At 35.3% G+C, this 26,069-nt stretch overlaps 1 protein-coding gene and 1 non-coding gene across 3 annotated transcripts in view; one reads left to right on the top strand and one right to left on the bottom strand.

The window, feature by feature from the left end:
- LOC145241433 (metabotropic glutamate receptor 1-like) overlaps window positions 1-26,069 on the top strand; it is a 704,312-nt gene that overhangs the window by 475,654 nt on the left and 202,589 nt on the right. The window lies entirely within an intron of this gene.
- On the bottom strand, window positions 16,677-16,749 carry Trnar-acg (transfer RNA arginine (anticodon ACG)). Its single transcript has one exon. It is a non-coding gene; the product is annotated as a tRNA-Arg (tRNA).

The raw sequence follows: 26,069 nt of genomic DNA, 5'->3' as shown, positions 1-26,069 counted from the left end.
ACAGATTTTCTTTAATGCAATATGCAAATGAGATAGACTCTTGAATGTTGATACCTTTTGAATAAGTAGTATACATACACACACACACACACATATATATATATATACATAAAGATGCAACCTATGTATATTAGAAACTTACCATATACTAATATCAAAAGACAAATTATTAAACAAAAGACTAGATTTAATCCACGGGTGTTTTCACGATAACAGTTATTTAATTTCACACACTAGAGAAGATTACGAAACAAATGTAAGGGAGGTAATCCTAGATATAGAAAATGATACCATGAGAGTGACCTCCCAGGTAATATAATACGTATTCAAACACCAAGCAAAAAAACAATATTCAAATAAACACGCATAAATATAGGAATAAAATTATATGATAATTGGAAAAACCAAACAGGAAAGAAGGGGAAATTAAAACAAAAATAAATAATTAATAAATAAAAAAAAAATAAAAATACGAAAGTACGGGTTAAAACGGAAAACTATCTTTACATAACACCACAAGATAGAGGAAGTGAGAAAGCATGTCTGTGGAAATCCTTTTACCCGAATACGATGTCCAGCATGTAAAAAATACACCTTTTGTTGTAAAAATCTAATTGATAAAAGTCTGAAGAAGTTGGTAGGGGCAAGATATTTTTATGGAAACATAAATCATAAAATTGTAAACTCATCAATGGAAAAAAATCCAGGAAATAAACGAAGGTTATAAAAATGAAAACGTGAGTCTTTGAATTTTCAACAAAATTTTGCACTATATATATAAATATATATATAATGAAAAATATAAGTTTATAAACGTCCGTTTTCAGTATTAAAATCTATTTGTGTAGCAGTGCACCTTTTGTATATATTAACCAAATTGTGAACAAACTAGAAGTAATAGGGTTTATTGCACACACACACACATACACACACATATATATATATTATATATATATTCAGACAAATATTGTTTAATAACACGGAGAGTTCTTGCTTAATCAGCTTCATTTGTAGTTTTGTCAAGTTTTCTAATTTTCATTCTTCTGTCTTGGTTGACTCTGTATAAAAAAGTTCCACAGTCGTCCATAGTTCCATAATGATATGTGTCCATTTTTTATAACCCTTTACCTAAAAAGCAAATACATCGTAAAACCCACCGAAGAACTCTGCAAATTCTGCAAACAACAAGATTTAATTAAAAAAATCACCGTCTCAATAAACGTAGACAGTCTCTTCATTAACGTCTCAGTTCATCAAACTATTGATATTATCATGGACAATGTATACAATGATGCTTCTCTCCCTCCACTGAAAATAAACCCTACAATTGTAACAAAATTATTATCAATATGTACAACTGAGGACCCCTTTTATGATCATGAAGGCAACATTTACACCCAAATCGATTGGGTAGCAATGATATCCATATTGAGACACACCTTTAGTAATAAACATAGAAAAATAAAATCTTTGAAGTTTTTAAAACATTTTAGAGGCATAAAATAAGGGAAAATGGGCATTGAGGCAGAAAAAAAACATTGCACTTTACATCCGAAATGAATGCTTATGATGAAGTGGAAAATCCTGGTGGAGGTATCGAGGTCCAACGCGTCTTGTAATCCTTCCAAGACTTTAGGTAACAATATCATCTAAACCTATTTCCCTTGTTTACTGCCGGTTGCATAAGAAACTCGGCAAAATATTTGTTTATATATTAAAAAAAAATAATTTTTTAATTTTATAAAGATTTGTTTATAAGATGCAAAAATTAAATCAATGTGGTAAATCCGAGTGATTAATAACAATCAAAAATATATCCGGAGGCAAAATAAAACGAATGGTTTATCAAAGCATAATAGTCATTACACATCTGATGTAGCCTTGGTGAGTATATTCATAAATCAGCACAAGTAAAAATGTTTATACTACGCCTCAAAAATCTCAAATTTAAATTTCTAATCTACATTCTCAATTAATTTCGATGATATGAGAGTAATTTGCGGTGACTTGCGTACGCATTTTTTTATAGATATATATCGAACATCAAGCCTGTGCTAATGCATATGAAACGGACTATTTTAGAATCTTACACCGGGCTGACTCTAAAGATTATTGAAAGCTTTTTGTATCAGTCTCGATTATTTCACATAGGCCATCTCCCTGTCGACAGAAGGAATTTATAAAATTATTAGACCCTCTATCTTATTTGTACACACATTTTATATAATTTTATATATAGTATTGCTCTTTCACGATAATTCAATTCGTTTTTCGTATTTCCGTGTTATACTAAGGATTGCTTCTGATGACTTTGCGAAAGGGACTCCTACGGGTTTTCCGTGTATTCTTTTTAAAACGATACATACATACATACATACATACATACATACATACATACATAAATAATATATATATATATATATATATCTTATTTATAATATTTCGAATTTTTTATGTTTATATATTTAAGAATTTGGTAATCACTCATATATCAATAAATTTTAAGTCAGTATAAAGTAACTCAATTTGTAAGCTTCAAAATTACCAGTTTCTGTAATCGCACATTCATATGTTATTTTCAAGACAACAAAGATTGGATTAATAGAAACAAGTAGTGTGTTTTATTGTTCGTTACAAATGTTTTGCGACCATTCGGACAATTTCAAATCTTATATCGTTTGAAAATATTCACAAACATGGCCTCCTCCAGACGTTGGGAAAACCACTTTTTAATGAACAATATGGAATCCATTTCTCTTTTAAATCAAACTATGTGATAAAAGATTTACTTATATTTCTTCCTTCAGAGGTTTTTCCGTTTCTTGTGAATATTTTCAAACGATATTAGGTTTGAAATTGTCTGAATGGTCGCAAAAAATTTCTAACGCACAATGAAAGTACACTACTTGTTGCTATGAATCCAACCTTTGTTATCTTGATTTTGTGAAAATAATATATATATATGTATGTGTATTATTATTATTATTATTATTATTATTATTATTATTATTATTATTATTATTATTATTATTATATCTAATATTATATAAAAAGAAATGTGCGAATTTGTTTATATGTGTGTTAGTTCGTTCTCCATGGACCCGAAAACGGCTTGAATAACTTTTGGAAATTTCACACAAAGGTACTTGATGTATCTGGGAGTATTCTCACGTAGGTTTGTATCAGATTGCGTCTGCTAATAAACGAAAATCGATAATCGAAAAGATACGATTGAAGAAGGCAATCCGATTTTGCCCAAACGTTAACACTTTTATACAACCTAAAATCGCAAATGCATTAAAGAAGTTTTATCACCGCACAAGCAGAAATATAAAACAGGAATGCGTTCGACATTAATAATTCCGTTTAAAGTTCAACTGAACCATAATACTTGACTTTTGCATGCTAAACTTTAAAATAAAGCCATTATTTAGGCATACTTTCATATAATCAACAATATATTATCTACAGTACAATATAGACTGCAATGTATTGCGAAATTAGTCACTGAAGGGAGGATTTTGAAGCTTCTTCACGATATACTGCAGAAAAAAAGATCAATTGATTTAATTAAAAAATGGCCGATTTCATCGATTACACCGACAATCAATTAATGGGAAAGTGGAAAATTTATTGACCATTATTCAATCCCGAAAACGTCGGGTCTCCCCGCTTATATATATATATATATATTTATATATATATATATATATATATCCTTCTTTCTCTCTCCCTCTCTCTTTCTCTCTCTCTCTCTCTCTCTCTCTCTCTCTATATATATATATATATATATATATATATATATATATATATGGCTTAATGCGTAAGAAGAAAAGAGAGAGTTCAATTTCACAAGAGGATACTTATCTTGATAGTGCCAAGCTCAACAATTATTATTGGAGCTTATACAATAGAACAACAAGAGTATGAAATAAAGTCACAAAACTATATATTGGTAGATTTAGAATGGATCATTTATGTAATAAGCCAATACAAGAAACATTTGTGGGATAGAATGGGCTTTTTATGCCAGGGCATTTCGAAGCCTGATGCTTCTCATCCGAAGAGTAGAGAAGGTGCTAGGTAGAATGGAGGAGATGCGGGACCAGCGTAGGGTTCATTAGGGGCGAAAAAGATTATGAGGAAATGTTGGAAAAAGCTTAATTGAATTCTAAATAAATAAAGGAGAAGCGTGTTATCTATACTATGATATATAAAAATGTATATGGCCTTTAATATTGTGCTGAGTTTAAGGGGTATATGTTTTAGGGTTAAATTGGTGCATATTGTGGTTGCGCGGCAATTCTTTTTTAAGGTATATGTATGTACACACACACACATATATATATATATATATATATATATATATATATATATATATATATACATACGATACGAGGAGTCTGCAATAAGTAATGCCCCTTACCCACTTCCATTTGTCTGATCTAGCTGAAATTTTGCATGTGCAACGATTTATATCTCTACAGATTATGTGGCAAATTACAGCTATGAACTAATTGTGGTTTCTGTTTTACAGGTGTTTGAACTTAGTCAGGTGTGAAATGGAGCCTGTTGAATGTCAAGCAGTGATCCGTTTTTGTATTTGAAAAGACGCACACCACAGGAGACTTTTTATGAAATGAAATTAACTTATGGTGATAATGCCCCATTATATGCCCTTGTAAAACGCTGGCATCGTGAATTCAAACATGGCAAGAAGTCTGTGGAAACAGCTCCCAGACCTGGTCGCCCCCCCTTCTGCCATTGATGAGGCATCTGTCCGTCAAGTTGAGGCTGCCATTTTGGAAGATCGACGCATTACTATTCGCCAAATATTCTAAGATGTCAAGATTAATACTGGGTCTGTGGAAATGCATATGCATAAGGTGTCTGCCAGATGGATTTCCAGGTGGCTCACACCATTCCAGAAGCGAGAACGCGTCGAGTGATCGAGGATGAATTTAGAGATGTGCCAAGAAGATGAGTCAAGGTTTTTCAAAAGACTGATTGCACAGGATGAAACCTGGGTCCATCACCATGATCCAGAGACCAAAGCACAGTCAATGAAGTCGGAGCACTTTGACTCACCACCTCCAAAGAAGGCAAGGGTGCATCCCTCCGCTGGCAAGGCCATACTCACAGTCTTCTGGGACTAGAATGGAGTAGGACAAATTTCCTGTCAAAGGGTAACACAATTACAGGAGCCTATGCTACACTTTTGAGGAAATTAAGGGAAGTTATCAAAATCAAGAGGCGGGGCAAGATCAGCAAAGATATCCTCCTCCTGCAGGACAACGCTCCGGTCCATAACTCGCATGTCGCCAGATCAGAATCACGGGCGTGTGGTTATGAAATTCTTCCCCATCCTCGCTACCCTTCTGACCTTGCACCCTCTGGCTTTCACCTCTTCTTAGCCATGATGTTGTTTTTGAAAGGAAAGCGTTTCACAGATGATGCAATCTTGATTTCTGAAGTCACGTCGTAGTTGGAGGACCAACTTGGGGTGTTCTATAAAACGGTCTCCAGAGCTGCATCAAACGATAGAAGAAATACATAACTCTGGGAGGTTCCTATGCAGATGAAGACGAATAACTGTGCCAAGTTTCGTCGTTCTACACACGTAGAAAGTGGGTCAGGGGTATTAATTATTGCACGCCCCTCGTATATAAAAGTGAAAATATTTGTATGTGTGTCTGTGTACGTTCCCTACCAAATAACTCTGTCAGCTTTCGGTCTAGAGTCTCGAGATTTGACATAACGATAATGGTGATTTCGAAAAAAAATTTTCGGCAAGAAATTTTGCTGTCAAGTGGTCAAAGTTCAACGATTCAACTTTGGAAACTGTACCAAATTCCTCCGACAATTTTTGATCTAAACACTTGAAATTACTTGGAAATGGATCTAACTTTATAATTTGATTTGAGTCCAAAACACTAGATGTTAAGGGGAGCAAGGTGTATAAAAAAACTTGACCTCTACGATCTCTATCAAATTATTCAACCAATTTCTGGTCCAAACAGTTGAAATTTTACATAAAGTGTATTCAGAGATGATGCAAGATTTTTAATCGGTTTGGGTCCAAATATTTAGCTGCCAACGGGTCAAAATTCAAAAGATTTGACCTTTTCGGTGTCTAGAAAACTACTCAACGAATTTTGGGTCTAAGCATTTGAAATTTCTATATAACAGGTATTCAAACATGCGGCAAGCATTTTAATAAGTTTTGGAGCGAAAAGTTTGCTGCCAAAAGGTCAGAGTTGACAGAATTTACGTTTGCAGATTCTACCTTATTCCTCGGTCAATTTTGGGTCTAAAGACTTTAAATTTTAGATGTAGGTAATTTGGAAATGGATATTACTTTGTATTTTGATTAGAGACCAAAATAATAAAGTTAAGGTGTCAAAATTCGGGTCAAACTTTAAAAAATTGACTTTGTTACTCAAATTTTGGTCTTAACATTTGAAATCTTACATAAACTGTATTCACACGTAGGGCAAGTTATGACCAGTACATAGGGCTCAGGTAAAGCCGGGTTGAACTGCTAGTATATATATATATATATATATATATATATATATATATATATATATATATATATATATATATATATATAACGTAATTTCTCGTCATTTTACTTGTTTCAATCTCTCATAAACTTATCTCGGTATTACATCTTTTTCTATATTTTTAGTCGCGTGCAAACGACTCTATAAGTCACTCCGTCGGTCTGTCGGTCGGTCTGTCGGTCTGTCCGTAACACTTTTGTGCTTGGACTTTTTTGTTAAAATCAAAGGTCTGATGTTAATAGATGCTGTTCTAAGCTTTTTAAGCTTTTCTTGGCCTTTTGGCCATGATCAAAGTGTACTATCTGTTCCCGCAGATACTGCAAGCAAAGGTCATATGTGGGGGCAACCTCACATAAAAGACCTTGGTCAATGACGGGGAAACCATTCATACCAATTGTCACTATCAAGCTCCCTTACTCCCCGGGGAGCTGGACCCGTTTCCCCTTCACTCCTCACATTAAAAATCGGCCTTATGCCTTATATGCTCGGTGAGGGAGCAAATAAATACCCGTATCTGTTCCGGCAGATACTGCAAAAAAAAAAGAACATATGTGGGGGCAATCCTACATATAAGCTATTAGTCAATGTAGGGGCAACCCTTCATACCAATTGTCAATATTCAGCTCCCCTACTCCCAGAAAGTTGGTCCCCATTTCCCCTTCACTCCTCAGATTAAAAATCGGCCTTTTGCCTAATTTTTTCGGTGGGAGAGCAAATAAATACCAATCCCACATATAAGACCTAAGATGATATGTTCACTTCATACCAATTGTCACTATCTAGCTTCCCTACTCCCCGGAGAGTAGGTACCCATTTCCCCTTCACTCCTCACATTAAAAATCGGCCTTTTGCCTAATTTGCTCGGTGGGAGAGCAAATAAGCACCCTTTTCTTGGGCTTTACGCCCAGATCAATGTGTAGTATATGTTCCGGCAGATATTGCAAGTAAAGATCATATGTGGGGGAAACCTAACATATAAAACCTTGGTCAATATAGGGGCAGCCCTTCATACCAATTGTCACTATCCAGCTCCCCTACTCTCCGGGTAGTTGGTCCCCATTTCCCCTTCACTCCTCACATTAAAAATCGGCCTTGTGCCTTATTTGCTTGGTGAGGGAGCAAATAAATACCTTTTTCTTCGCTTTTTGGCCAAGATCAAAGTGTAGTATCTGTTCCGGCAAATACTGCAAGCAAAGACCATATGTGGGGGCAACCCCACATATAAGATCTTGGTCAATGTAGGGGCAACCTTTTGGCCAAGATCAAAGTGTAGTATTTGTTCTTACTACATGCTGTACTTATGTTTGTAAGTTTGTGATATAAGGTGGGGGATCACTTTTCTGTAATTATTTTATGTAAAATAATCACCCACTTTACAACCAGTCAGTCTCAAAGCCACTCAAGTCATTCTCCAGATAATTCAAGTTGTTTTTGAAGGATTACATTTATTTTTTAAGCATTCAAGTCATTCTTAAGGTTAATCAATTAATCCTTAAGCTCATTAAAATCATTCTAAGTCATTTACTTTTTGTTTATTTAAGGCATTTCAGCCCATTTTTCGGTCATTTTAGTTTATCTTTAAGAAGTTCATGCCACTCCTACATTCATTCACGCATTCATTCATTACAGGAGAGCACGCGACTAATGGCTATCGGCCTTGTTCAATCTCTATTTATCTTTCTGTATCTGCTTCTACGTTTCAATATTTATTCCGAAATTTCTTCTTTATTCTATTTTTGTTCTATTTATTTCCTGTTCCTCCCTTTCTCCCTCATTCTCTAATTGACTTCTTGGATGTCTCCCTCTCCTTTTTTCTTACCCTTCTTTTATTTAGCTTTCTTCTGTTTGTATTTCAATATTTCCTCCTTCATAGTTTCCATCATCTTCTCAAACCCATGTTCCCTCTCTTCAACTTTCACTTTTCTTCTTTTTTTTATTTTTTATTTTTTCTCGTCAAATTTCCCTCATGTGGGTCTATTTCTACTTTCTGAAATTAAAACAAGTCATTCTAACATCGATACTGAATAACAATGCCGTTCGATTATAGCACATCCGGAGAATAGGTTGAAAAGAGACCAAGCTATTCACGTCGACATTTTTTCCTTAAGGATCATATTTTTATAACGCACATCCGAGGGAGGATCCGATGTCATCACTGGCTCTGAAAACGCACGGTAAACTGAAATCTGACCTTTATTTAAAACAATGTAACCGGGACTGTGTACCGAAATCAAATCTTTTTTACTTTTTTCTATTTTTAGGTTCAAGATGATTTCTTTAAATAAAACTCATAAAATATAATAGCATAAAATCTGAATAATTCTCTCTGTGATAATTAGATCGGATTCAGTTTGAAAGCTTGTGGTGCATGTTAGACAGTATTATTAGACGCTAATGTTGTTGAAACACCTGGGCCACGTGTGCGCCATGCCTAACACGTCGGATGCAATTTCTCTTTCTTTTTTTTTTTAAATGTTTTTGTATTTTTTTTAGATAAGAATTGGCCATTCGCATTATTATTATTATCATTATTATTATTATTATTATTATTATTATTATTATTATTATTATTATTAGACTACCCGTGACCCGTTGGGTCAGTATGTTATAGTAGCTATGGAATTCATGTATGTGCGTGACACTTGTGACATGAAGAAAATAGTTTATTTTACATAACAGAAACTTTTCTATGAAAGTATATCAAAATGAAAAATCACGGACGGATCACTCAAATATGAAAGAAAAATCCTCCCTATTCGTGTAAAGTTACCTATTTTTTGCGAATAGTCGCTCAAAAATCGAAAATTAAACATGATTTTCCTACGAATTGAACGCCGACGAAAGTCATTTAGCAGCAAAACGCACATGAACTTAACGATGAGATATATAAAAATGAAAACCCCATATTGAAATCTGTAGCGGACTTGTGGTATAGAAAGAAATGCGTGTTCATCTCACGTCGGGTCACCAATTTGTAGTGGACTGGTGGATATATTATATATATATCCCCCAGTCGTACAAAATAGGTAAAATGAATTGAGTTGAGAAAGAAGCGAACAATGCGTTCATTGAAATAAACGAACCAGAAGTTCTTTCTTTTTTTTTACAAGATAGTCACCACTTATACAGGGCCGGAAGCCACTCGAGGATAAGGATTATGGTGTGTGCAGTACGCTAGTGCTGGAAGTCTGATTAAGTGTCTTACTTAAGGAGGCGGTTCATCAGGAATTTGTTCACATTGAACTTGAAGATATCCAGATTGTAGTCAGGTGGGAAACAGGCAACCGGAACAGAATTCCACAGGCGTGCACTTCTAAGAAAGAAGCTTTGTTCAGGGAATCTACGTTTTTATTTAGACACAGGTAACGAGTGGGGAAAATTGTTGACAGTGGTTTCAGCTACGCGGGTGTTTATCGTGAAAGATTGCCGAGGAGGGACCAGAGATTGGAGTTCTAGACGAGCACCTGCCATGTTAGTAACAATAAAGCAAAGACAGGCTCGCACCGTCTCTTCTGTGGGAGAGAGGTTGCAGGGAAGAGAAAAGGGTATCACCCACTAGGCCACGAAGCCTATTTTGTACTCTGTCAAGGCAGGATAGGCTGTTTTAGCAGCTCCTGCCCAGATGTGGCAGCAGTAATCCATGTTTGGACGTACTTGGCTTTTATACAGATGGAGAATTCCATCAAGGGTGAGATATCTTCTGGAGCGGTAGAAGGATCCTATCATTTTTCCAGCGATCTTGGCAACTGACTTGATGTACGTATTCCATTTCAGGTCAAGGGTAAAGGTCAAGCCCAGAAGCTTATCAAAACATGGAGCTTCGCCTAGACGAGAGCCACCCATATCAATTGATGCCAGATGGGGATCAGAGCGTTGATTATGTAAAGATAGGAGTTTGATTTTAGATGCATTAAAAGTAACTAGCCACCTCCTCTCCCACTGTACCACGCGCTCAAGATCAGAGGTGAGAGAATCTGAGAGAACTGTGTCATTTACGGCTTTTGATGTGTTGCCATAGATGGTCGTATATCTCAACGAATGATTTAAGTATTATTTTGGGAGATCATTGATGTATATCAGGCAGAGAGTTTGGCCTAGGATGGACCCCTGAGGGACTCAAGCATTAATATTGATCGTCTCTGATTTCTGCCCATCAACTACTACTCTTATGAGCCTATCGGAGGCAAATGATTAGATGATCGCAAAAACATTTTTTTTTCACACAGGAATCACCACATTATCAAGGCCAATAGGCCACTCAAGGATAAGGGTTAAAGAGTGTACAGTAGAAATTGGAAAATATAGTAATCATTAGTAATGAAAATTTGGTAAATCTGATAACTTGTATGGAACGGCTCATCAAGAACTTATTTACGTTAGACTTGAACACAACCTTATGTTAGTCAGCCGGAAAGCAGGAAAACGGAAGACAATTCCACAGGCGTGCAGTTCTAAGAAAGAAGCTTTGTTCATGGAATCTACGTTTAGGTTTAGGCACAGATAAAGAGTGGGGGGAATTATTGAAAGTGTTTTCAGCTAGACGAGTGTTTCTTGTGAAAGTTTGGAATTCTTGTGAAGTAGGCCCTTATGCCATACCTTATCCAAGGCCTTTGATATATCAAGAGCAATTGCCCAAGAGAGGAAGCCTTTGTCAAGAGATTGACTAATCCTATGAGATATAACCGTTAGCACATTTGCTATAGATCTGGCAGAACGGAAACCATATTGCATGTAACTAAGAAGGTTATTTCTGCTGAGGTGGTTGACTACTCCTTATTTAATATGGATTCCAGCAGCTTACTCATGACACACAGGAGACTTATAGGTCTCTACTGAGAGGGAGAGGACTTATCACCTGAGTTCTTAAATACAGGGCATACTTATGAGGTTTTCCAGGGTGTTGGGAAGCACTTCTCTTTACGGCAACGCTTAAACAGTTTTGTAAGTATGGGAGCAAGTTCTAGTTGAAGCTTTTTCAGCACAATGATTGGAATGCCGTCAGGACCAATTGCTTTACTGGAATCAAGGTTCTTGGTTAGCTTGGCTACTTCAGGCACAGATATGTGTATGTTGCAGAACGTGTTGTCCGTTATAGGATGAAATATGGGGAGTTGATGGTCATGGTCGCATAGGGTGGAATAAGCTGCAAAGTTCTCGGCAAATAGTTTGGCCTTGTCTGATGCTGACGAGATGACCTCAGGTCGATTGATGATGGTTGGGATAGAACGCATGCTTCTGTTCAGGTCCTGTTTGCTATTTGCCGAAACTGGTGGGAACCAAGCCGCTGCTCAGCTACTTTGGATTTAACGAACTGAACATATAGCTCTCTTGCATTTTTATTACTCTTTTTGTAGTGGTGGCTTGCAGTCCGGAAGGCAGCTTTAGTCTCAGTGCATCTATTACGTTGATAGCTATGGAAAAAAAGTGATTTCTGTGTGCGATGGAAGCAGCACATTCTGGCGAGAATCATGGCTGGCTGTTAGGTTTTTGTTGGAATTTTTTGGATGGTATGAATTGGTATATGCCTACAATGGGTCATTCGGTCAGGTCTGATACTATGGAGGACACATCTTTTTTAAACATGGAATACACTGGTAGATCGGATATAAGTGTACGGAAGCTATCCCAGTCAGCGGTAGAGTATCGATATACAGTACGGTGGGGAGGTACATCTCCAGACTTATTGCATTTCGTTTTTATCTTAACTGATACAACCGCGTGGTCGGAAGATCCCAGAGGAGACAGAACGGAACTTGAACATTGCTCAGGGGAAGTAGAGAGAAAAAGGTCTAGAAGGCTAGCATACTGACAGGAAGTATCGGGCACTCGGGTGGGTTCGTGGACAATCTGTGTAAGGTCATAGGCAACTGTAAAAATCATGACAGAACCTCCCCTCATCATCTGTCTTGTTAATGTCAGCCATTCCGCATTGTGGACATTGAAGTCACCACAAACATGGATGTTAGCTGAAGGGTGAGCAGACAGGATGTGGTCAATTTTTCAGATATGCTCTGAAGGATAGTAACTCCGCTGTTGTGGGGGCGATAGAGAGCGAATATAAATGCAGTGGTGTAAGCAAGTGCAACCCGGAAGCAAATATACGGTAAATTAGGGTCTTCTCTGGAGATATCCCTACCACACGGAAAGCCATCTTTAATGTAGGCACATATTCCATGTCCATGGCCATTTTGGGGTCAGATTTAGATGTTAACTTAGAGTATTCTTTAATTATGAATCCGTCAAGGGAAGCGATCGGCCTAATACCAGTTTCACTTGGAAAGAATATGTCTGATTTCGTCTCCTGTTATTAGGTTTCAACCTCTGGGAGGTTGGAACGTAGACCCCTGATGTTGGAGAAGGAGACATGGTAGTAGGGGTCTACGTTGGAGGAGAGGGTTCTAGGTTTACACGTGTTATATTTAATGTTGAGGATTGGGATTTGTGGAACAGGTTGACAGACTTGATTAGAGCAGGACAGAGAGGGAAGGTAAGAGAGAAAAGGAGAGGAAGATATTTTTGTAGCCATGATAAGGTAAAGCTGTAACAATTACCCACTAGTATGGCATCGGGTAGCCCCACTTGAAACTACTGCATGGTCCAGAGTCCATTCACAAATGAAGAAACAAATTAAATGAAAGGGTGCATCACGTGTTTAGTTTGGCGTGCGTCTCTCGCTGTTAGCTGGTGAGAGGGAAAGTTTATTGTTGTAGAGAAAGAGAGAGTGAGAATGTCAATCCTGTCCATGGGGAGAGAAAGCGTGTCAGGTGTACATACTGTCAGTAGGATCTTGCCCCACGCATAGTTACAGGGGAGGTGCGCCCCGAAAGGGAGCGGTTGGTCTGTCGACCGCCCAGGTCGGGACACAAATCGAAAAAGAAGGAAACAGCTCAGGTCTCTTGCTTTTGTAGTTGTTTCCGGTGGTCTTTTGCGCATGTGTGGATTACCTTTAAAGAGAAGTGACGTTGCCCATTTGTGCGTACGTGTGCGTGTATGTGTGCGTGCATGTGTGTACGTTAGCATGCGTGTACATGCACGTGAATGTGACTGTATGTACGTGAACGTGAATATATGTACGTCTGTGGACCTGCGCGCGTATGTTTGTGTGCGCGTATGTGTATGACAAGAAAAGTGGCTTGAGATGTGAACGCGTGTGTTGTGTGAGACAAGAACAGGCTTGCACAAATCCTTCAACCAAGTTATAGAAACTTAAAATCTAAAAACAATAAATAATTAATAAAACCCGAAGCAAAAAAATAAAACCTAAATAAATAAAATGAAATGAAAATAATATTGAAACAGATTAGTAAATATGTCAACAAATTCACTGTTCGCATACAACTATTTTGTATCTAGAAATGTAAAAAAAAAATAAAAAAGGAAGGAAGGAAAAGGGACGGATAGAGAGTAATAGTAGCAGTAGTAGTAGTAGTAGTAGTAGTAGTAGTCTTGGCTTTACTACAATTGTTCTTATATTTGTCAAAGGGTTAAAGTTGTTTAGTTGTAAGAAAATAGCGACAGTATAGTTGTAAAGAATTCTGCCAAAACACCCTCACTTTTCCCATGTTAAATAATAATTTCGAAATAATAACGTTAATATTTTAGTGCACAGGTCAAAATCTGCAAAAGAAGCGATTTGTGTTCATTTATTTACGTTGTCATGGGTTAATGTGTATGCGCGCATGTGCAACTAGATGTTGTAAACCGGAAAGTGGGTTACATCACTCGTTACAAGGTCATTTGAGTTTTATAATTATATAGATTATTATTATTATTATTAGTATTATTATTATTATTATTATTATTATTAATAATAATAATAATAATAATAATAATAATAATAATAATAATTCACTAGGAATAGTCATGCAAGCCCTCATCAAAGATTGCTATTTGAGAACAACTTGTGATGTTCTCTGGAGTCTGAGTGACAACAAGTTTCCACCTCTTTCTATAACCATCGTAAAAGAATTTGCGTTATCGTAACAGCCGCTTACCATCCATTTCTCGTTTGGCAACGATCATTGTTCTTCACCGGATTTTGGGTTGCAATAAGTATCCCCTCTTTTCACTCAACCAGCTGAGGTGTGACTAGTACTTCTTCTCCTCAGTCTTTCCATCCTACTTTACCATTCTCAATCCTTTGATGTGGTGCCAGTTTATGGTGACACACACAAAAGGGGAGGCGATATCTTACAATTATACCGTTTCAGTTTCATGATTCCATGTGATGTTCCTTTGTGTTTTATATCTGTAGTAGTTTCTATATGTCCAGTTTGTGTCCGTAGTTTATGTGTGTTAGTCTCCACATTCAAGGCTTTTCCTTAATATTTCTGCAGTTCTCACTATTGTTATCCGTTGTATCTTCTCAGCCATCCCTCTGATTCTAGTCTCTTCCATTCTTCTTCATATTATTATTATTATTATTATTATTATTAGTAGTAGTAGTAGTAGTAGTAGTAGAAGAAGAAGAAGAAGAAGAAGAATTTATTAGTCACATCTGGTATCCGATTGCTATTATTGGTGATTTCGTGCTTATAGGATGAGCATAACAATTGAACATAGGCTATCAGCATTTTCTTTTCTCGGTCTTCCAGTAGTTCCCTCAAGATTCTGGCGATTCCATACATATAAAACAGTCTTCTGAATTACTCCAATATTTCAACGATTTTCATTTTTATAAACCAAATGTAAAATCCTTTTGTCATACTCCCCAGGGCTCCCTTCGCAATTCCGTGTAAACTTCATAGTTTCCAAAAAGATCCTCGAATTCAACACGATGATCTGAAGAAAGTATAAAATTACGTTGCGAAAATAACATTCAATTCGAGTGTTATTAGTCGGAATAATCTAAAAGCGGTGTCGGTGTTTCTTTCTATCTACCTTGCTTCACAAACTGAACGTAATACTGATGTTCTGTTGAGCCGAAACCGATGCTAAATGTGAAAGTAAACTGTATCCTTAAATAGATATTTGAAGAGTATTCTGTAATCACTTAAGCGCAATTACTCGGTATCTCTGGTTACTCTGGAGTTGTAGTTTCTACCAGGGCATTGTCTATGGCTTTACAAAAGTGCAGTGTTTGCATCTGATTTATTTATAGAATTTATACCTTAAAATGTATCTATAAATTGTCATTCTACAAAAATAACGGAATTCATTGTAACTATCAGGCATTAGACGTTTCATGCAATTCGACTATTCAAACCGACTTGTTTTTCTATCACTGTTTTCTATCACATTTTTTTTTATTGAGCCATGCATTTAGTACATTCCCATAGCGTTAAGAAATTGCAACTCTTGCATATCAAGTGAATCTCTGCTCAATCCTCGGTGATTCAATTTTCTGTTATTTTCAGCTAGCTTGATTATATACTAGCGTAACTGCTGTTATTGTTTCATCCAATGCTAGTAGGCGCAAGTGAAACGTGCAAAAATTTCCGATTGCCAGAGTCCTCGATCGGCTACTTCAGCAACCAGCTCAGTTCCTACCAGACCAGTTTCCTTTAAATAATAGATTTCAGTGTTACACATAGACGTCAAATCCTATTTTTTGCGTCTGGAGTCCAAAGTAGGAGCTTTTTCTGCCGGTTCAGCATGGCGACTTATATGACCGGCAACTGCTGGACGTGTCTCACAATATTGGAAACACAGGGTAGGGGACCATAAAATGACTTGTTTGCCAGGATATGTTGTAGGCTTGTCGAATATTCTTGTATACTTACTATCGAGATGCTTTCGGCGTGATAGTTAAGCATCTATGATGCTAAGCCGTAAAGAAGGATTGACTCTATGCAAGCTTTGAAGACATTGGTTTTGGTTTCTTTCTTGATTGGATATTTCCATACTTTCTTTACAGAATGAAGTGCACTCATCCTTTACCGTCACTATCCATTCAATATCTAACACTAGCAGCTGCGCCGCGTCGGCACACACAACGCCGAGTCAAACACAAAACCGAGTACACTCAACATCAAGTAACACTCAAGATCGTCTTACCATCTACGCTTACCTTCATAACTCGTAGTATGGGAAATTCTCATATGCATAAAACAAAATCACTAAAAAAAAACTACCCTAAGTGTAAGGATAAAATAATGGTTAAACTTATTACGAACTTGCCAGGATTCGAACCTGGAATCTTCTGATCCGTAGTCAGACGCGTTATCCATTGCGCCACAAGTCCTGCCCTTATGCCGAAAGATGTTACCGCGACTGTATACAGACAGTGCTAAATTCCGTTGACATGGGCAGGTAACTTTTTCGACAATTGCACAAAACGACCTAAAACCCCTCATTTAGGGTTCTTTGGGTGACTCGGCGTTGTTCGTTACGAAACATATATAGATAAGGACAACCTAGGCACTCACACCTTTCAGGGAAAAGAGAATTTTTCAATTCGTGCATCCGTTCGAAAGTTTTATTGATATATATATATACACACACAAAAATAAATAAACAAACATTTAGAATGTTATTAATAGTATAGATAATAAATGATTCCTCTGTTCAATAGAAAACGCCTGGAGGAGGCGACCTAAACGTCCAAGATGATGTAATCAGTCTAAAAATAATAAATAATCATAGGGGTTCATATGCCGTTAACCCAAACAACAAGATCATATATCCGATTAAGCTTTGCCCAAATGGAGAAATATTGACCGCCGTATGCTCGCGGAAACAGTACAATGAATTATCGATGGGATACAAGAATAATAATTAACCTCTATGGGATTCTTAAATATATTTTAGTTGGTGTTTATTTCAGCTTGGATCGATATTTTCCCAGTGGAAATGAATGCCATTGGTCATTAGCCAATAAAAATCGTTTCGGCTCCACGCTATAAAATTCATTAATTCATTTATGCAAAAACATCCAATTGTCCATAAAATTTAATTTAATTGTTTAATAACGTTCGACCAGAGGACGCGTCTAGTGAATATTATGAAATATGGAAGGTCATTATGCCATAACACGCCGATCCAAATATCATTTGTATTTATTAATTATACTCGTTTTAAAAATCCACCATTTTCATCAATAATGCTTTATGCATCGGAATTTTTATGTGAGGATCGATAAGGTAAAGGTTCGATCCTCATTCCGGGTAATACTTAAAATACAATAACGAATTTATTAAGAGTTCTATCCGGTCATGACTATAACCTAAAGAAAGCCCCCTCACCGCGTGTTAAATGAAGAGGCTCGCATGTAATCCATTACAGATTCTCCAGTTTAGTAGAAAGATTCTCGAGTCCGGCACGTTGCACTAGTTTTTATGGACATTTTTTTTTACAAAGGAATCACCACTTATCAAAGCCTGGAGGCCACATTAATCATTGTAATAATAGCGATGTAAGCATAAGTAGAGGGACTTTTGTAAATTGGATTACTTGGGGGACGGTTCATCGAGAACTTGTGTACGTTGGACTTGAAGACAATCAGATGGAAAGGAGAAAAATGGAAGACAGTTCCACAGGTGTGCACTTCTAAGAAAAAAAGCTTTGTTCATGGAATCTACGTTTAGGTTTAGGCACAGATAAAAAGTGTGGGAAATTATTGATGGTGGTTTTAGCTAGACGAGTGTTTTTTTTTGTAAAATTCTGGCGAGGGGGATGTAGATTGAAGCTCGGCTGAGCACTTGCCATGAAAATAACGATAAGGCAGTGACAGGCTCAGAACGTCCTTTCTGTGGGAAACAGGTTGCAGGGAAGAGAAAAGGGCATTCCCCACTAAGCTACAAAGTCTATTTTGAACTCTATCAAAGCAGAATAAGCTGCTTCTAACAACTCCTGTCCCGATGTGGCAACAGTACTCAGTCGTTGGCCGTACCTGGCTTTTATACAAGTAGAGAATTGCATCAGTAGCGAGATATCTTCTGGAACGGTAGAAGGATCCCATCATTTTTCCAGCGACATTGTCAATGGATTTGATGAACGTTCCAGTTTAGGTCACTGAAGCACAGGAGCTTGTCATCAGAGCGTAGATGATGTACTGATTGAAGCTTGTTTTTAGATCCATTAAAAGTGACCAGCCACTGCTTTCCCCATTGTACCACATGCTCAAGATCGGAGGCGAGAGAATCGGAGAAAACTTAGTCGTTTACGGTCTTTGATGTGCTACCATAGATTGTAATATCGTCAGCAGAAATGTCTACCAATGATGTAAGGATGTTATTTGGAAGATCATTAATACAGACCAGGAAGAGAAGTTAGGGCCAGGATGGACTCCTGAGGGACTCCAGCATTAATACTGAGAGCTTCTGATTTCTGATCATCAACCACTACCCTTATGAACCTATCAGAGAGAAATGCAATCTATTCTTGAAGTCCCCTTTGATAGAGCGAGTGCATTAATCAAATTAAATAATCTTTCAATCAAAACTTTCTGAAGAGGAATGATAATAGTGTAAGCTATAATAAAAATATCAACATATACTAGGTTTTAAAACAACTAACTTGGTCGCCGTTAACGTTGATTTTAATTTTTGATTTACATCTTTACTTATTATATATATGTTTGTGTGTGTGTGTTTCAGAGATTGTAGTTGTGAGTTGAGAAGAGGAACATTCTTTTATTGTTCAAATTACCTGTAGTTTTATAAAAGGTGCTGGAAGTGCTTCCCGTTGACACCTCTGCATTTCAGGTCACGTTTAACTTTTGCAGATACTGCCTGTTGATTTTCTCTGGTGATTCTCCTGATAGAGTTATTAATGTTCTCTTTTAGTTGGTCTAGATTGTGAGGACTATTTGTATACATTTTTTGTTTTAATGTCCTCCAAAGATAAAAGTAACGTGATGACAAGACCGGGGAACGTGGTGACCATAACGCGTTTCTTATTGTTCTCTCTTCCTAAACGTGTCATGAACTCGTGTCAGTGATCTGTGAGACGTGTGGCATGTAGAGCCATCTTATTGGAAAAGAATTACATTTTGTCTTGTGGTGTCAGTCGGTTGATAAGAAAGAGAATAGCGAGATTGAGCTACTTTTAAGTGGGTCGCTTAATCCGGAAAGAAAATGATTAGAGAAAAATTAGGGGGGCGGGCTACTTTAAAGTAGGCCACCCTGTATAAGTTAGCAACAAAAATGTATGAAATAGAATGTTCTGTATGGAAAGTTGCTTTATATTAACTAATACATCTTAACAAGGCTCGTAACAAATACTAACAAATAGTATACTCACCTGACTAAGACAAGAAACTTGGGCTCCCAAAATTCATAGAAGAACTGATCACATGGACCTGTTGTAAACTGATCAAATTGACAGTTTTCTAGAGGTTGAATAAAATAATAAAATACAATTAAATAATGATCCAAGAGTTTTTTTTATCGGTTTTAGCGTTAAGAACGAGGACAATCTACCCTCGTATGTAAAAATAAATACAAAATACTATTTTATTAAATAAAAGCTTGCGTTCGAAAATCTGCAAAAACACTCCCGAGATCGACAGAACACCAGACCAAGGTCGTTAAATTTCATCGGCTGAAACGTTTTGAAAATAATGTACAAGATAAAAAAACGCAGTCCTAATTATCTTAATGATACGATTTATCAATACGTTTGTAAATATTCCATGACTTGCTTTTAATTTTTAAATATAAACAAGTGAATAATGCATGTGAGTGTACATAGAACAAGGCATAAAAAATGACTAAGTTCCGCATTTGCCCCCCCCCCTTTAGCTTAAAAATCACCAGGTAGAGTCAAATCCTGGTGGAAATGAACAAACGTTGGAGTTTTAGGCCTTAACATATTAAAATTCAAGTTCAGCACCATGCAAAACTGCTAAATATACATACACAGAAAATTTTGGACAAATATGGTAAAATAGTCCCCCAAATGGAGTGATTTTATTAGCCCTTAAAGAGCCCCTGGTGCACACCCAAGAGTTATCGCGAAGTACAGACAAACACAATTATATAGAAATCAGTTAGTTACAAATTTTCAGAAAGTTTTATAAAAATCCAAGGCATCAGTTTTTTTTTTAATAAGCACAAAAGTGTCAATTTTAGCCAATTAGGCACCCTATGGGGACAACCGAAGTTTTCCCTGAAAATCCGTTCTGTTACTTTTTTACTCAAATCATGTTTCATATTTGTGAAATTTTTTTTATAAAGTCCAGAAGTGAGAAAAGTGCCAACGGACGAACGAACAAGGGGGAATTTACCGGTGCATCCTCTTTTTGTTGAGGGGAAAAATGGTTTGAGATATTAATTCCTGTGGAGGTTAAGGGCAATAACTCATGATTTCTTTCTTTACATTTTAAAGATTATTCACAGAAAAGTTGAAAATATATGCTCTCTAAAATTTTCGAAGCCGTATTTTTTTTTTTTTTTTTCAGAATGTAGTTGGCGGGAAATAAAATATATTTGCGCCAATAAAATACTAGGAATATAAAAAAAAATGACAAATAGGCGAGTTTTAAGTAAATAAATGTCATGCGGGTTCCTATTTGGGTCTGCCGTAAAAATCTGACTGGATAAATTAATGGTTAAATTGTTTTATATTTCCGTATTTTTAATAAATTACGAAGATCTAACATGCGCAAATTTCTAAAACAAATAACAAACAAATAACAATAACCTAAATGGTCTTATGAATAATTGCATTGTAAGCTTCCACGGAGATAGAATTAATAATTCAAAGTGTTAAGTTTCTATTTAAAAGAAACTTAAACGCACGCATGAGAATATATAATAGGATGGCAAGATGATCAAATATAAAATACATTTATTATTTTAAATATAAATAGAACAAAACATTAAAATAATACATAACATATTGTATTACAATGACTTTCGAATAAATTATAAGTGTTATTTTTGTTTTTGTTTTCGTATTTTATTTACGAATGTTAATTGATATTCACTATCTCGTGATACGACAAAACAATGCTGTATTGGATCTTGGTTTGTACAAAATGTCGTTTAAATATTTAAGCGAGAATAAATACAACTTTGTTTTCATAGTAAAGTTATTTTTCTCCGTTGCATATTTCTATTGTAAGTATTTTTTCTATTTATTTTTTTACATTATATTTATTATTATAACGTATATATTATTATAACATTGTTAACAATATATATTATTATAACATTGTTAACAATACAATTTCTCAGAAAATTAATCAGAATTAAAATGTATTATACAACTCTGTCATTAAATACGAAGTTTTCCAACCTATTCCAAACAGTTCCCTGCAATAAGCCTAATAATTCTATTAAGAATTCTTTCATTAATGGTTATGAGGTATTTATGGGATGGACCACGTACAAGTTGTGAAAGATCATAAGGGAAAGTGTTTCTGTGTAAAGGCCATAATTTGAACTGTGTACACACAGGCTATCAATCTATACCACTAACCACTAAGCCACCTTTACCTTATTGCTGTTTCTGTTCTTGTTGTAGTGATTGAGCAACGAGACAGAAAATAAGGATACTGTTTGACAATATTTAACAAACAGAGATCGCCGATCTCCTTATATATATATATATATGAAGTAGTTATATATATATATATATATATATATATATATATATATATATATATAACTACTTCATTTACTCACATAAAATAAATATACGAAAGTATAGATTTATGCGTAAACTTTAAGTATTTACTTCAAAAGTGCTCAATACGTAGGTAGAGCTAGTAAGTAATTTATAAAATATATATGGCGATTAAGCTACACTGAATATTCCGCGTTTCATCCACTCTAGGGCTCTTCAGGCTTATATATATATATACATATATATATATACATATATATATATATATATATATATATATATATATATATATATATATATATATATATATATACTAGTATTAAGAATACTACGTATTATTTAATAATTAAGACAACAATACATATATTGTATAATATTTCAGTACTGGATATTTAAAAATATATACTATAATTGAAAAATTATATATACAATTGTTTCTGCATATATATATATATATATATATATATATATATATATATATATGTGTGTGCAGAAACAATTATATATATGCATATATATTTATACATATACATATATATACATATATATACATGTGTGTGTTTGTGTGTATGCATGTATATATGTATATATATATATGTGTGTTGTTAAGAGTTGAGACATTATGTTGAACAAAGATGGCGGCAGTAACTCAAATCGGCGAAGAATCAATGCAGTCACGATTTCGAGCGTTGAGTGATTCTTAGTAACAAACATTTCGGCAAAGAATCAATGTAGTCACGATTCAGTCGTTTAGAAAAAGTTTGACAGCGAACTGAATTGAATCCGAAATTCGATGTATTTTATAACAACGTTTGAAGCTTCTGATTGATTGATTCTCATAAGCGTGATTATAAAAACGATTGTCGAAATCATTGGAGTTATACTCCCATTAGTTGTCAAAAACATTTTAACACACACACACACACACACACACATATATATATATATATATATATATATATATATATATATATATATATATGAAAAGGCGAATGAACCCTTTTTCGGGATCAACGGCCAACTATCACCGTCTGTGTTTGTGTGTATGCATGTGTGTGTTGGAGTGGAGAGGGTTTCCATAAACCGCGGTGAAGGCAACCTTTCTAGGAGAAGCAACTCTCTGATTTAAAAAAGAACATAAAGCGGGAGACCAGTACCCGCATTAAGCTGGCCTGCACTTTAACTTGTTGCTGGCTATCTTGCTCTTGCTTATTGCTGAATCTCAACATTTTGAACCGAGAGAGAGACTTAGCTGTCGTACATAGCTAAGACTCTGTAACATAATCTGTGTATAGATACTCCCTCAGGCATTTGTCTATTAAAATGGTCCATTTTTGGGCTCATGGACTTTAAGTGTCTGAGGGAGTGGCACTGGTCTGATAAGACGTTGCAATCATATATATATATATATATAGTCTTATTTGTAGTATTCCGAATTTTACTGGGTTTGTATAATTCAGCAATTATTCATATACCAACAACATTTAAGCCAAAAAGAGATGACTTAAACTGTAAGCTATACAATTATCACATTTCATAATTGAGCATTTACATATTGTTTTAACAAAAAACTGAGAAATCAAAGAATGGGTTGATAGCAACAATTATTGTATTTCATCGTTATTTACAATTGTTTCAAGACTAATCGGACAAATTCAAACATTATGTCATTTGAACATTTTTTACAAGAGCAGCCTTTCTTCAGACTTATTGAATAAAAAAGAGTTTAACAATAAAACATTATGGAAACCATTTCCTTTATAAGGGAAAGAAAACAAGCAAAAACATATTTTACCTATATCTCGTCGTTTCAAAGTATTTTCTAAAGATTTATATATTTACCTATTTTCGTATCTCCATTTAATGTATGCCTATGTTATTATATTTTCTCCACATATCGGGTATAGTGGGCGTAACTACTGTACAAGAAAATTGCTAATTTTTTATAGTCTCGATATTTGCATATTGTCAAGTAGCCACACGTTTAGTGATATCTATTTAAATGTACCACTAAGCCAATTTTATAAGGGATCGATTTCAATCTAATTATATCTTCGTCACAACGATGCGTACATTCAAAATGGCGGATGGAGCAAAACCTACTTCTCTTTAGACGCGCTCAAGATGTCAGCAATTCTAATTAGATGATAAGAGTAAACAGGACGTCACCCATGACAGATAGTTTAGTACGGAAACGATTGTATGTGTTCGTTAATTTAAAGTTCAATTGGAAATGGGAAAATTAATCAACGCACAGCAATTGTCTATTGGAGAAAATAATTGAAGTCGAAGCGCATGCGTAAGAAAATCGGTGTAAATGTTACTTCTGCTGCTTTTTTTTCTTCTAATGCGCCCTATAATATTAAGTTGTATTAAATAAATAGAAGCGCCATGAGCTACTAAGAATAAGGAATGGGTTATAAATCCCACCCCAGATTTAACATTGATTGGCATAATCTAATGGATTTCTTTTATTGGTACATTGCCGTAAACATTTTTCGCACATATTCGCTAAACGTTCCAAAGAGTGCACATATGATATTAAAAAAAAAGTTAAGTTTTTTCAATATCATTTTTCAAGATTTTCAATATCGTTGGCGCCGTCTGGACCCTGTTACTGTCTGCCATCGGCTTCTTCTCTCTCTGTATCTTATCTCTCTCTGTCTCTGTTTTTCTGTCCGTCTCTCTCTCTGTCTTTCTTTCTCTCTCTCTCTCTTTATATATATATTATATTATATATTATATTATATATATATACATATATATGTATATTATATTATATATTATATTATATATATACATATATATATTATATATTATATAATATATTATAATATATATATATATATATTATATATATATATACATATATATGTATATATATATATATATATATATATATATATATATTTATATATTGTCACACACGGTTTTCGCTGGGGTCGACGATAGCATATGCATAAATATGATTATAAACAAAAATAAAAATAATAAATCCAGGATATGGTTTGTATGCTCCCTAAGTTCCAAATTCACAGCAGAACACGTGGGAGGGATTTTCACCAGGTTAGAACTCGTGTATAGAAAGAAAAACTGAACAAGCATGCGATAAACAACGCAAAACAACGCAAATGTAAAAATAGATATTTATTTAAGAGAAAATGACACGGGAAAATATTATACAAAAATTCTGCAAGGTAAAAAGAAAAACTTAATAGAGCGAGATGCAAATGAGAAGAGGGAAATCTAGCTCATACCAAAACGAAGAAAAACCGTTTCATTTAACCTCGAAAAACAGTGTGCAAAATAAGGTTTAACTGACGCAATCGTTGTGTGAGATGGAGGAGTAATCCAGATTTAGGTTCGACGAAACAATATAAGTCTTGGTGGATGAGTCGGTGTAATAGAGTCTTCGGGTATTTTGGCCGTGACAGAAGAATGTGACTGGATTTCAATCATTCCTCTGAACAATATCAATACACATAATCTGTTAACCATAAGTACATTTGATTGCTGCAACACGTAAAGTGATTATTTTAACATAGAAACTTGCAAGAGCAAAACTATATCATTAAATGATTATAATATGCGCAATCCAAGGCTGTGAGAGGAAGCATTTAATCCTGGTTGTCGTTTTCAAAAGATAAGGAATTTTCTTTTCTTTTTCTTTTGTACTTATTGTTCCGTTCGATAGATTCCTGTTTTATTTTTCTTCTCTCCTTCATTAGTCTAGCTTAGCCATCTCAACGAAAGCCACTGGTTAACTACTTTTGCTTGCTGAAGCAAAATCTGGTCAGAGACAGGACCCCTTGCAAGCAGCGATGGGTCTTTCGCCTTCTTCCATCACAAAACCATTTTACAACGTCCAACCAAAATGGATCGGATGAAATATTTTCTTGCACGCAGTAATCTAAAATATACTGTATGAAATGTTTCCTTCTGGGTGTTCGTTCGAGAGATGGGGCATATCATATACTGTCACTCTAAAAATAA

The sequence above is a fragment of the Euprymna scolopes genome, chromosome 20 (assembly GCF_053919585.1).
Source record: "Euprymna scolopes isolate OS-2025 chromosome 20, ASM5391958v1, whole genome shotgun sequence".
Classification (NCBI taxonomy): Eukaryota; Metazoa; Mollusca; class Cephalopoda; order Sepiida; family Sepiolidae; genus Euprymna; species Euprymna scolopes.
Note: the sequence above shows the minus strand (reverse complement) of the source record. Positions and strands in the feature narration are given on the sequence as shown.